Genomic DNA, 13,256 nt, shown 5'->3' with positions numbered 1-13,256 from the left:
CACAGCAGAAGGTGTTTATGAGGACAAGGCAGCTGATAACACTCTGTTCTTATCTTTAAACCTATTTTTTACTTTTAAGCAAACAATTGTCCATGTTTTGCATTAATGACATAAAATTGATACCAAAAAGCCATGCAAACATTTCATCAAACTATGGATGGACTGGAGAATGCTTGCACCAAAGTTGCATTTTTTAAAGTTATAGTTGACAAATCAGCCAAAAATATCTAGAAACTCCAAATCCCGACATTAGAGATCATCAAGAAATATCTTGCAATCACATAAAATAAGAATTTTAGAAAGGTTCAAATTCAAGAAAGAATATGGTCTACTGAAAACAGGTAACAGAACACCAAACACTAGACCAAAAATATGCAATAATGAATTGTGCCCTATCTGTTATCCATTGTGTCATTGAGCCTTGAGTGGCTGAATTGCATAGTTCAATTTTAAAAGTAACATCTAATTTGCTCTAAATGTTATTAACATTTTTCATCTTTTCAAGATCAACCGAGTTAAAGTATTAATGTCTCAAAATAAGACTGTGGTGGGACTCGAACCCACAACCTTTGAATCTCATCAGCTCCCTAGAAGTCCAATGCGCTATCCATTGCGCCATCCATTGCGCCACAGAGTCACAAGCCTTTTTGTTGATGAAGGTGTTTTGTCAAATCTAGACAATATTTTCCTGATGATTAAATAACAGAAAGATTCCTGTTTTCTTTGTAACTTTGTTTTCGCCTTCTTATATGTAAAAGTAAAACTGGTCAGCAGGAAAATGCCTATGTTGTAGAAAAGAAAGATCTATTTTATATTAAAACTCCTTACATGCACTTTTTAGTCTTACATGCCAGCAGTTCATTTTAAATTACTAACAAAGGTCCCTGTTGGTAAAGTGTCACATAGAAATTCATGCAAGATAACAAAAGGGGTAGCTTTTGTTGGTTTCTAAATCTCAAGCTTTGATCTTTTTCACTTTCTACAGATTTAATGCAGTAGCCACTGACCCTCAGGAACTTAAGCTGAGAAAAACGGATTGGAACATTAGTTTCGTTGTACGCTAATGGGCCACTGGTTTGGGAAGGAAAGTAGACAAAACAAAATAAATAATTTTATCCATGTGAAAAAACTATCAGAGAAGATTTGTTTTAGTCCAAATAAATGCTGGGAAATTTCCTGGAGTCTCCTACTAGATATCCTGATTTAAGCAGTCAGCTATACTTTTCTTTAGATGTTTTTCCATTCCTCATTTTTTCCTTTTGCAGTTTTTCTAAGAATATCTAGGACTGTACAATAGTGGTGAAAAGTTTTCAGACTGATACCAAATTTGGCTTTCACAGTTTACTGCCTTAGATTTTATACTGGTAATTTGTGTTAACTCTAGATTATTCTGAAAAGAGATCAGATGAATTGCCCAAAATTGCAAACTCAGTTCTTACCATGAAAATTAAATTAATAGCAAAAAACTCATTTCCACTAAATTTCAGTTTCCCAAAAATGACCTGCTTGTATGATTTCCGTGGTCTCATCATCACAGCAGAAGGTGTTTATGAGGACAAGGCAGCTGATAACACTCTGTTCTTATCTTTAAACCTATTTTTTACTTTTAAGCAAACAATTGTCCATGTTTTGCATTAATGACATAAAATTGATACCAAAAAGCCATGCAAACATTTCATCAAACTATGGATGGACTGGAGAATGCTTGCACCAAAGTTGCATTTTTTAAAGTTATAGTTGACATATCAGCCAAAAATATCTAGAAACTCCAAATCCCGACATTAGAGATCATCAAGAAATATCTTGCAATCACACACAAATAAGAATTTTAGAAAGGTTCAAATTCAAGAAAGAATATGGTCTACTGAATACAGGTAACAGAACACCAAACACTAGACCAAAAATATGCAATAATGAATTGTGCCCTATCTGTTATCCATTGGGTCAGTGAGCCTTCAGTGGCTGAATTGCATAGTTCAATTTTAAATGTAACATCTAATTTGCTCTAAACGTTATTAACATTTTTCCTCTTTTCAAGATCAACCGAGTTAAAGTATTAATGTCTCAAAATACGACTCTGGTGGGACTCGAACCCACAACCTAGAAGTCCAATGCGCTATCCATTGCGCCACAGAGCCACAAGCCTTTTTGTTGAAGTAGGTGTTTTGTCAAATCTAGACAATATTTTCCTGATGATTAAATAACAGAAAGATTCCTGTTTTCTTTGTAACTTTGTTTTCGCCTTCTTATATGTAAAAGTAAAACTGGTCAGCAGGAAAATGCCTATGTTGTAGAAAAGAAAGATCTATTTTATATTAAAACTCCTTACATGCACTTTTTAGTCTTACATGCCAGCAGTTCATTTTAAATTACTAACAAAGGTACCTGTTGGTAAAGTGTCACATAGAAATTCATGCAAGATAAGAAAAGGGGTAGCTTTTGTTGGTTTCTCAATCTCAAGCTTTGATATTTTTCACTTTCTACAGATTCAATGCAGTAGCCACTGACCCTCAGGAACTTAAGCTGAGAAAAACAAATAGGAACATCAGTTTCGTTGTACGCTAATGGGCCACTGGTTTGGGAAGGAAATTAGTCAAAACAAAAGAAATAATTTTATCCATGTGAAAAAACTATCAGAGAATATTTGTTTTAGTCCAAGTAAATGCTGGGAAATTTCCTGGAGTCTCCTACTAGATATCCTGATTTTAGCAGTCAGCTATACTTTTCTTTAGATGTTTTTCCATTCCTCATTTTTTCCTTTTGCAGTTTTTCTAAGAATATCTAGGACTGTACAATAGTGGTGAAAAGTTTTCAGACTGATACCAAATTTGGCTTTCACAGTTTACTGCCTTAGATTTTATACTGGTAATTTGTGTTAACTCTAGATTATTCTGAAAAGAGATCAGATGAATTGCCCAAAATTGCAAACTCAGTTCTTACCATGAAAATTAAATTAATAGCAAAAAACTCATTTCCACTAAATTTCAGTTTCCCAAAAATGACCTGCTTGTATGATTTCCGTGGTCTCATCAGCACAGCAGAAGGTGTTTATGAGGACAAGGCAGCTGATAACACTCTGTTCTTATCTTTAAACCTATTTTTTACTTTTAAGCAAACAATTGTCCATGTTTTGCATTAATGACATAAAATTGATACCAAAAAGCCATGCAAACATTTCATCAAACTATGGATGGACTGGAGAATGCTTGCACCAAAGTTGCATTTTTTAAAGTTATAGTTGACAAATCAGCCAAAAATATCTAGAAACTCCAAATCCCGACATTAGAGATCATCAAGAAATATCTTGCAATCACATAAAATAAGAATTTTAGAAAGGTTCAAATTCAAGAAAGAATATGGTCTACTGAAAACAGGTAACAGAACACCAAACACTAGACCAAAAATATGCAATAATGAATTGTGCCCTATCTGTTATCCATTGTGTCAATGAGCCTTGAGTGGCTGAATTGCATAGTTCAATTTTAAAAGAAACATCTAATTTGCTCTAAACGTTATTAACATTTTTCATCTTTTCAAGATCAACCGAGTTAAAGTATTAATGTCTCAAAATACGACTCTGGTGGGACTCGAACCCACAACCTTTGAATCACATCAGCTCCCTAGAAGTCCAATGCGCTATCCATTGCGCCACAGAGTCACAAGCTTTTTTGTGGAAGTAGGTGTTTTGTCAAATCTAGACAATATTTTCCTGATGATTAAATAACAGAAAGATTCCTGTTTTCTTTGTAACTTTGTTTTCGCCTTCTTATATGTAAAAGTAAAACTGGTCAGCAGGAAAATGCCTATGTTGTAGAAAAGAAAGATCTATTTTATATTAAAACTCCTTACATGCACTTTTTAGTCTTACATGCCAGCAGTTCATTTTAAATTACTAACAAAGGTACCTGTTGGTAAAGTGTCTCATAGAAATTCATGCAAGATAAGAAAAGGGGTAGCTTTTGTTGGTTTCTAAATCTCAAGCTTTGATCTTTTTCACTTTCTACAGATTCAATGCTGTAGCCACTGACCCTCAGGAACTTAAGCTGAGAAAAACGGATTGGAACATTAGTTTCGTTGTACGCTAATGGGCCACTGGTTTGGGAAGGAAAGTAGTCAAAACAAAATAAATAATTTTATCCATGTGAAAAAACTATCAGAGAAGATTTGTTTTAGTCCAAGTAAATGCTGGGAAATTTCCTGGAGTCTCCTACTAGATATCCTGATTTTAGCAGTCAGCTATACTTTTCTTTAGATGTTTTTCCATTCCTCATTTTTTCCTTTTGCAGTTTTTTCTAAGAATATCTAGGACTGTACAATAGTGGTGAAAAGTTTCCAGACTGATACCAAATTTGGATTTCACAGTTTACTGCCTTAGATTTTATACTGGTAATTTGTGTTAACTCTAGATTATTCTGAAAAGAGATCAGATGAATTGCCCAAAATTACAAACTCAGTTCTTACCATGAAAATTAAATTAATAGCAAAAAACTCATTTCCACTAAATTTCAGTTTCCCAAAAATGACCTGCTTGTATGATTTCCGTGGTCTCATCAGCACAGCAGAAGGTGTTTATGAGGACAAGGCAGCTGATAACACTCTGTTCTTATCTTTAAACCTATTTTTTACTTTTAAGCAAACAATTGTCCATGTTTTGCATTAATGACATAAAATTGATACCAAAAAGCCATGCAAACATTTCATCAAACTATGGATGGACTGGAGAATGCTTGCACCAAAGTTGCATTTTTTAAAGTTATAGTTGACATATCAGCCAAAAATATCTAGAAACTCCAAATCCCGACATTAGAGATCATCAAGAAATATCTTGCAATCACATACAAATAAGAATTTTAGAAAGGTTCAAATTCAAGAAAGAATATGGTCTACTGAATACAGGTAACAGAACACCAAACACTAGATATTTTTATATGCAATAATGAATTGTGCCCTATCTGTTATCCATTGGGTCAGTGAGCCTTGAGTGGCTGAATTGCATAGTTAAATTTTAAATGTAACATCTAATTTGCTCTAAACGTTATTAACATTTTTCGTCTTTTCAAGATCAACCGAGTTAAAGTATTAATGTCTCAAAATACGACTCTGGTGGGACTCGAACCCTCAACCTTTGAATCACATCAGCTCCCTATAAGTCCAATGCGCTATCCATTGCACCACAGAGTCACAAGCCTTTTTGTTGAAGTAGGTGTTTTGTCAAATCTAGACAATATTTTCCTGATGATTAAATAACAGAAAGATTCCTGTTTTCTTTGTAACTTTGTTTTCGCCTTCTTATATGTAAAAGTAAAACTGGTCAGCAGGAAAATGCCTATGTTGTAGAAAAGAAAGATCTATTTTATATTAAAACTCCTTACATGCACTTTTTAGTCTTACATGCCAGCAGTTCATTTTAAATTACTAACAAAGGTACCTGTTGGTAAAGTGTCACATAGAAATTCATGCAAGATAAGAAAAGGGGTAGCTTTTGTTGGTTTCTAAATCTCAAGCTTTGATATTTTTCACTTTCTACAGATTCAATGCAGTAGCCACTGACCCTCAGGAACTTAAGCTGAGAAAAACAAATAGGAACATCAGTTTCGTTGTACGCTAATGGGCCACTGGTTTGGGAAGGAAATTAGTCAAAACAAAAGAAATAATTTTATCCATGTGAAAAAACTATCAGAGAAGATTTGTTTTAGTCCAAGTAAATGCTGGGAAATTTCCTGGAGTCTCCTACTAGATATCCTGATTTTAGCAGTCAGCTATACTTTTCTTTAGATGTTTTTCCATTCCTCATTTTTTCCTTTTGCAGTTTTTCTAAGAATATCTAGGACTGTACAATAGTGGTGAAAAGTTTTCAGACTGATACCAAATTTGGCTTTCACAGTTTACTGCCTTAGATTTTATACTGGTAATTTGTGTTAACTCTAGATTATTCTGAAAAGAGATCAGATGAATTGCCCAAAATTGCAAACTCAGTTCTTACCATGAAAATTAAATTAATAGCAAAAAACTCATTTCCACTAAATTTCAGTTTCCCAAAAATGACCTGCTTGTATGATTTCCGTGGTCTCATCAGCACAGCAGAAGGTGTTTATGAGGACAAGGCAGCTGATAACACTCTGTTCTTATCTTTAAACCTATTTTTTACTTTTAAGCAAACAATTGTCCATGTTTTGCATTAATGACATAAAATTGATACCAAAAAGCCATGCAAACATTTCATCAAACTATGGATGGACTGGAGAATGCTTGCACCAAAGTTGCATTTTTTAAAGTTATAGTTGACAAATCAGCCAAAAATATCTAGAAACTCCAAATCCCGACATTAGAGATCATCAAGAAATATCTTGCAATCACATAAAATAAGAATTTTAGAAAGGTTCAAATTCAAGAAAGAATATGGTCTACTGAAAACAGGTAACAGAACACCAAACACTAGACCAAAAATATGCAATAATGAATTGTGCCCTATCTGTTATCCATTGTGTCATTGAGCCTTGAGTGGCTGAATTGCATAGTTCAATTTTAAAAGTAACATCTAATTTGCTCTAAATGTTATTAACATTTTTCATCTTTTCAAGATCAACCGAGTTAAAGTATTAATGTCTCAAAATAAGACTGTGGTGGGACTCGAACCCACAACCTTTGAATCTCATCAGCTCCCTAGAAGTCCAATGCGCTATCCATTGCGCCACAGAGTCACAAGCCTTTATGTTGATGAAGGTGTTTTGTCAAATCTAGACAATATTTTCCTGATGATTAAATAACAGAAAGATTCCTGTTTTCTTTGTAACTTTGTTTTCGCCTTCTTATATGTAAAAGTAAAACTGGTCAGCAGGAAAATGCCTATGTTGTAGAAAAGAAAGATCTATTTTATATTAAAACTCCTTACATGCACTTTTTAGTCTTACATGCCAGCAGTTCATTTTAAATTACTAACAAAGGTCCCTGTTGGTAAAGTGTCACATAGAAATTCATGCAAGATAACAAAAGGGGTAGCTTTTGTTGGTTTCTAAATCTCAAGCTTTGATCTTTTTCACTTTCTACAGATTTAATGCAGTAGCCACTGACCCTCAGGAACTTAAGCTGAGAAAAACGGATTGGAACATTAGTTTCGTTGTACGCTAATGGGCCACTGGTTTGGGAAGGAAAGTAGACAAAACAAAATAAATAATTTTATCCATGTGAAAAAACTATCAGAGAAGATTTGTTTTAGTCCAAATAAATGCTGGGAAATTTCCTGGAGTCTCCTACTAGATATCCTGATTTTAGCAGTCAGCTATACTTTTCTTTAGATGTTTTTCCATTCCTCATTTTTTCCTTTTGCAGTTTTTCTAAGAATATCTAGGACTGTACAATAGTGGTGAAAAGTTTTCAGACTGATACCAAATTTGGCTTTCACAGTTTACTGCCTTAGATTTTATACTGGTAATTTGTGTTAACTCTAGATTATTCTGAAAAGAGATCAGATGAATTGCCCAAAATTGCAAACTCAGTTCTTACCATGAAAATTAAATTAATAGCAAAAAACTCATTTCCACTAAATTTCAGTTTCCCAAAAATGACCTGCTTGTATGATTTCCGTGGTCTCATCATCACAGCAGAAGGTGTTTATGAGGACAAGGCAGCTGATAACACTCTGTTCTTATCTTTAAACCTATTTTTTACTTTTAAGCAAACAATTGTCCATGTTTTGCATTAATGACATAAAATTGATACCAAAAAGCCATGCAAACATTTCATCAAACTATGGATGGACTGGAGAATGCTTGCACCAAAGTTGCATTTTTTAAAGTTATAGTTGACATATCAGCCAAAAATATCTAGAAACTCCAAATCCCGACATTAGAGATCATCAAGAAATATCTTGCAATCACACACAAATAAGAATTTTAGAAAGGTTCAAATTCAAGAAAGAATATGGTCTACTGAATACAGGTAACAGAACACCAAACACTAGACCAAAAATATGCAATAATGAATTGTGCCCTATCTGTTATCCATTGGGTCAGTGAGCCTTCAGTGGCTGAATTGCATAGTTCAATTTTAAATGTAACATCTAATTTGCTCTAAACGTTATTAACATTTTTCCTCTTTTCAAGATCAACCGAGTTAAAGTATTAATGTCTCAAAATACGACTCTGGTGGGACTCGAACCCACAACCTAGAAGTCCAATGCGCTATCCATTGCGCCACAGAGCCACAAGCCTTTTTGTTGAAGTAGGTGTTTTGTCAAATCTAGACAATATTTTCCTGATGATTAAATAACAGAAAGATTCCTGTTTTCTTTGTAACTTTGTTTTCGCCTTCTTATATGTAAAAGTAAAACTGGTCAGCAGGAAAATGCCTATGTTGTAGAAAAGAAAGATCTATTTTATATTAAAACTCCTTACATGCACTTTTTAGTCTTACATGCCAGCAGTTCATTTTAAATTACTAACAAAGGTCCCTGTTGGTAAAGTGTCACATAGAAATTCATGCAAGATAACAAAAGGGGTAGCTTTTGTTGGTTTCTAAATCTCAAGCTTTGATCTTTTTCACTTTCTCCAGATTCAATGCAGTAGCCACTGACCCTCAGGAACTTAAGCTGAGAAAAACGGATTGGAACATTAGTTTCGTTGTACGCTAATGGGCCACTGGTTTGGGAAGGAAATTAGTCAAAACAAAATAAATAATTTTATCCATGTGAAAAAACTATCAGAGAAGATTTGTTTTAGTCCAAATAAATGCTGGGAAATTTCCTGGAGTCTCCTACTAGATTTCCTGATTTTAGCAGTCAGCTATACTTTTCTTTAGATGTTTTTCCATTCCTCATTTTTTCCTTTTGCAGTTTTTCTAAGAATATCTAGGACTGTACAATAGTGGTGAAAAGTTTTCAGACTGATACCAAATTTGGCTTTCACAGTTTACTGCCTTAGATTTTATACTGGTAATTTGTGTTAACTCTAGATTATTCTGAAAAGAGATCAGATGAATTGCCCAAAATTGCAAACTCAGTTCTTACCATGAAAATTAAATTAATCGCAAAAAACTCATTTCCACTAAATTTCAGTTTCCCAAAAATGACCTGCTTGTATGATTTCCGTGGTCTCATCAGCACAGCAGAAGGTGTTTATGAGGACAAGGCAGCTGATAACACTCTGTTCTTATCTTTAAACCTATTTTTTACTTTTAAGCAAACAATTGTCCATGTTTTGCATTAATGATATAAAATTGATACCAAAAAGCCATGCAAACATTTCATCAAACTATGGATGGACTGGAGAATGCTTGCACCAAAGTTGCATTTTTTAAAGTTATAGTTGACAAATCAGCCAAAAATATCTAGAAACTCCAAATCCCGACATTAGAGATCATCAAGAAATATCTTGCAATCACATACAAATAAGAATTTTAGAAAGGTTCAAATTCAAGAAAGAATATGGTCTACTGAATACAGGTAACAGAACACCAAACACTAGACCAAAAACATCTAATTTGCTCTAAACGTTATTAACATTTTTCATCTTTTCAAGATGAACCGAGTTAAAGTATTAATGTCTCAAAATACGACTCTGGTGGGACTCGAACCCACAACCTAGAAGTCCAATGCGCTATCCATTGCGCCACAGAGCCACAAGCCTTTTTGTTGAAGTAGGTGTTTTGTCAAATCTAGACAATATTTTCCTGATGATTAAATAACAGAAAGATTCCTGTTTTCTTTGTAACTTTGTTTTCGCCTTCTTATATGTAAAAGTAAAACTGGTCAGCAGGAAAATGCCTATGTTGTAGAAAAGAAAGATCTATTTTATATTAAAACTCCTTACATGCACTTTTTAGTCTTACATGCCAGCAGTTCATTTTAAATTACTAACAAAGGTCCCTGTTGGTAAAGTGTCACATAGAAATTCATGCAAGATAACAAAAGGGGTAGCTTTTGTTGGTTTCTAAATCTCAAGCTTTGATCTTTTTCACTTTCTCCAGATTCAATGCAGTAGCCACTGACCCTCAGGAACTTAAGCTGAGAAAAACGGATTGGAACATTAGTTTCGTTGTACGCTAATGGGCCACTGGTTTGGGAAGGAAATTAGTCAAAACAAAATAAATAATTTTATCCATGTGAAAAAACTATCAGAGAAGCTTTGTTTTAGTCCAAATAAATGCTGGGAAATTTCCTGGAGTCTCCTACTAGATATCCTGATTTTAGCAGTCAGCTATACTTTTCTTTAGATGTTTTTCCATTCCTCATTTTTTCCTTTTGCAGTTTTTCTAAGAATATCTAGGACTGTACAATAGTGGTGAAAAGTTTTCAGACTGATACCAAATTTGGCTTTCACAGTTTACTGCCTTAGATTTTATACTGGTAATTTGTGTTAACTCTAGATTATTCTGAAAAGAGATCAGATGAATTGCCCAAAATTGCAAACTCAGTTCTTACCATGAAAATTAAATTAATCGCAAAAAACTCATTTCCACTAAATTTCAGTTTCCCAAAAATGACCTGCTTGTATGATTTCCGTGGTCTCATCAGCACAGCAGAAGGTGTTTATGAGGACAAGGCAGCTGATAACACTCTGTTCTTATCTTTAAACCTATTTTTTACTTTTAAGCAAACAATTGTCCATGTTTTGCATTAATGACATAAAATGGATACCAAAAAGCCATGCAAACATTTCATCAAACTATGGATGGACTGGAGAATGCTTGCACCAAAGTTGCATTTTTTAAAGTTATAGTTGACATATCAGCCAAAAATATCTAGAAACTCCAAATCCCGACATTAGAGATCATCAAGAAATATCTTGCAATCACATACAAATAAGAATTTTAGAAAGGTTCAAATTCAAGAAAGAATATGGTCTACTGAATACAGGTAACAGAACACCAAACACTAGACACTAGACCAAAAATATGCAATAATGAATTGTGCCCTATCTGTTATCCATTGGGTCAGTGAGCCTTCAGTGGCTGAATTGCATAGTTCAATTTTAAATGTAACATCTAATTTGCTCTAAACGTTATTAACATTTTTCCTCTTTTCAAGATCAACCGAGTTAAAGTATTAATGTCTCAAAATACGACTCTGGTGGGACTCGAACCCACAACCTAGAAGTCCAATGCGCTATCCATTGCGCCACAGAGCCACAAGCCTTTTTGTTGAAGTAGGTGTTTTGTCAAATCTAGACAATATTTTCCTGATGATTAAATAACAGAAAGATTCCTGTTTTCTTTGTAACTTTGTTTTCGCCTTCTTATATGTAAAAGTAAAACTGGTCAGCAGGAAAATGCCTATGTTGTAGAAAAGAAAGATCTATTTTATATTAAAACTCCTTACATGCACTTTTTAGTCTTACATGCCAGCAGTTCATTTTAAATTACTAACAAAGGTCCCTGTTGGTAAAGTGTCACATAGAAATTCATGCAAGATAACAAAAGGGGTAGCTTTTGTTGGTTTCTAAATCTCAAGCTTTGATCTTTTTCACTTTCTCCAGATTCAATGCAGTAGCCACTGACCCTCAGGAACTTAAGCTGAGAAAAACGGATTGGAACATTAGTTTCGTTGTACGCTAATGGGCCACTGGTTTGGGAAGGAAATTAGTCAAAACAAAATAAATAATTTTATCCATGTGAAAAAACTATCAGAGAAGCTTTGTTTTAGTCCAAATAAATGCTGGGAAATTTCCTGGAGTCTCCTACTAGATATCCTGATTTTAGCAGTCAGCTATACTTTTCTTTAGATGTTTTTCCATTCCTCATTTTTTCCTTTTGCAGTTTTTCTAAGAATATCTAGGACTGTACAATAGTGGTGAAAAGTTTTCAGACTGATACCAAATTTGGCTTTCACAGTTTACTGCCTTAGATTTTATACTGGTAATTTGTGTTAACTCTAGATTATTCTGAAAAGAGATCAGATGAATTGCCCAAAATTGCAAACTCAGTTCTTACCATGAAAATTAAATTAATCGCAAAAAACTCATTTCCACTAAATTTCAGTTTCCCAAAAATGACCTGCTTGTATGATTTCCGTGGTCTCATCAGCACAGCAGAAGGTGTTTATGAGGACAAGGCAGCTGATAACACTCTGTTCTTATCTTTAAACCTATTTTTTACTTTTAAGCAAACAATTGTCCATGTTTTGCATTAATGACATAAAATGGATACCAAAAAGCCATGCAAACATTTCATCAAACTATGGATGGACTGGAGAATGCTTGCACCAAAGTTGCATTTTTTAAAGTTATAGTTGACATATCAGCCAAAAATATCTAGAAACTCCAAATCCCGACATTAGAGATCATCAAGAAATATCTTGCAATCACATACAAATAAGAATTTTAGAAAGGTTCAAATTCAAGAAAGAATATGGTCTACTGAATACAGGTAACAGAACACCAAACACTAGACACTAGACCAAAAATATGCAATAATGAATTGTGCCCTATCTGTTATCCATTGGGTCAGTGAGCCTTCAGTGGCTGAATTGCATAGTTCAATTTTAAATGTAACATCTAATTTGCTCTAAACGTTATTAACATTTTTCCTCTTTTCAAGATCAACCGAGTTAAAGTATTAATGTCTCAAAATACAACTCTGGTGGGACTCGAACCCACAACCTAGAAGTCCAATGCGCTATCCATTGCGCCACAGAGCCACAAGCCTTTTTGTTTAAGTAGGTGTTTTGTCAAATCTAGACAATATTTTCCTGATGATTAAATAACAGAAAGATTCCTGTTTTCTTTGTAACTTTGTTTTCGCCTTCTTATATGTAAAAGTAAAACTGGTCAGCAGGAAAATGCCTATGTTGTAGAAAAGAAAGATCTATTTTATATTAAAACTCCTTACATGCACTTTTTAGTCTTACATGCCAGCAGTTCATTTTAAATTACTAACAAAGGTCCCTGTTGGTAAAGTGTCACATAGAAATTCATGCAAGATAACAAAAGGGGTAGCTTTTGTTGGTTTCTAAATCTCAAGCTTTGATCTTTTTCACTTTCTCCAGATTCAATGCAGTAGCCACTGACCCTCAGGAACTTAAGCTGAGAAAAACGGATTGGAACATTAGTTTCGTTGTACGCTAATGGGCCACTGGTTTGGGAAGGAAATTAGTCAAAACAAAATAAATAATTTTATCCATGTGAAAAAACTATCAGAGAAGCTTTGTTTTAGTCCAAATAAATGCTGGGAAATTTCCTGGAGTCTCCTACTAGATATCCTGATTTTAGCAGTCAGCTAAACTTTTCTTTAGATGTTTTTCCATTCCTCATTTTTTCCTTTTG

At 34.0% G+C, this 13,256-nt stretch overlaps 2 non-coding genes across 2 annotated transcripts; both read right to left on the bottom strand.

The window, feature by feature from the left end:
* Nucleotides 1-3,572: 3,572 nt before the first annotated feature.
* On the bottom strand, nucleotides 3,573-3,658 carry TRNAR-UCU (transfer RNA arginine (anticodon UCU)). The gene is given in 2 exon segments: nucleotides 3,573-3,608; nucleotides 3,622-3,658. It is a non-coding gene; the product is annotated as a tRNA-Arg (tRNA).
* A 2,957-nt stretch (nucleotides 3,659-6,615) lies between these two features.
* Nucleotides 6,616-6,701, bottom strand: TRNAR-UCU (transfer RNA arginine (anticodon UCU)). Its single transcript is given in 2 exon segments — nucleotides 6,616-6,651; nucleotides 6,665-6,701. It is a non-coding gene; the product is annotated as a tRNA-Arg (tRNA).
* Nucleotides 6,702-13,256: the final 6,555 nt, after the last annotated feature.

This window comes from Dendrobates tinctorius, unplaced genomic scaffold (genome assembly GCF_039654945.1).
Source record: "Dendrobates tinctorius isolate UK_male_01 unplaced genomic scaffold, ASM3965494v1 ptg000011l, whole genome shotgun sequence".
NCBI lineage: Eukaryota > Metazoa > Chordata > Amphibia > Anura > Dendrobatidae > Dendrobates > Dendrobates tinctorius.
Note: the sequence above shows the minus strand (reverse complement) of the source record. Positions and strands in the feature narration are given on the sequence as shown.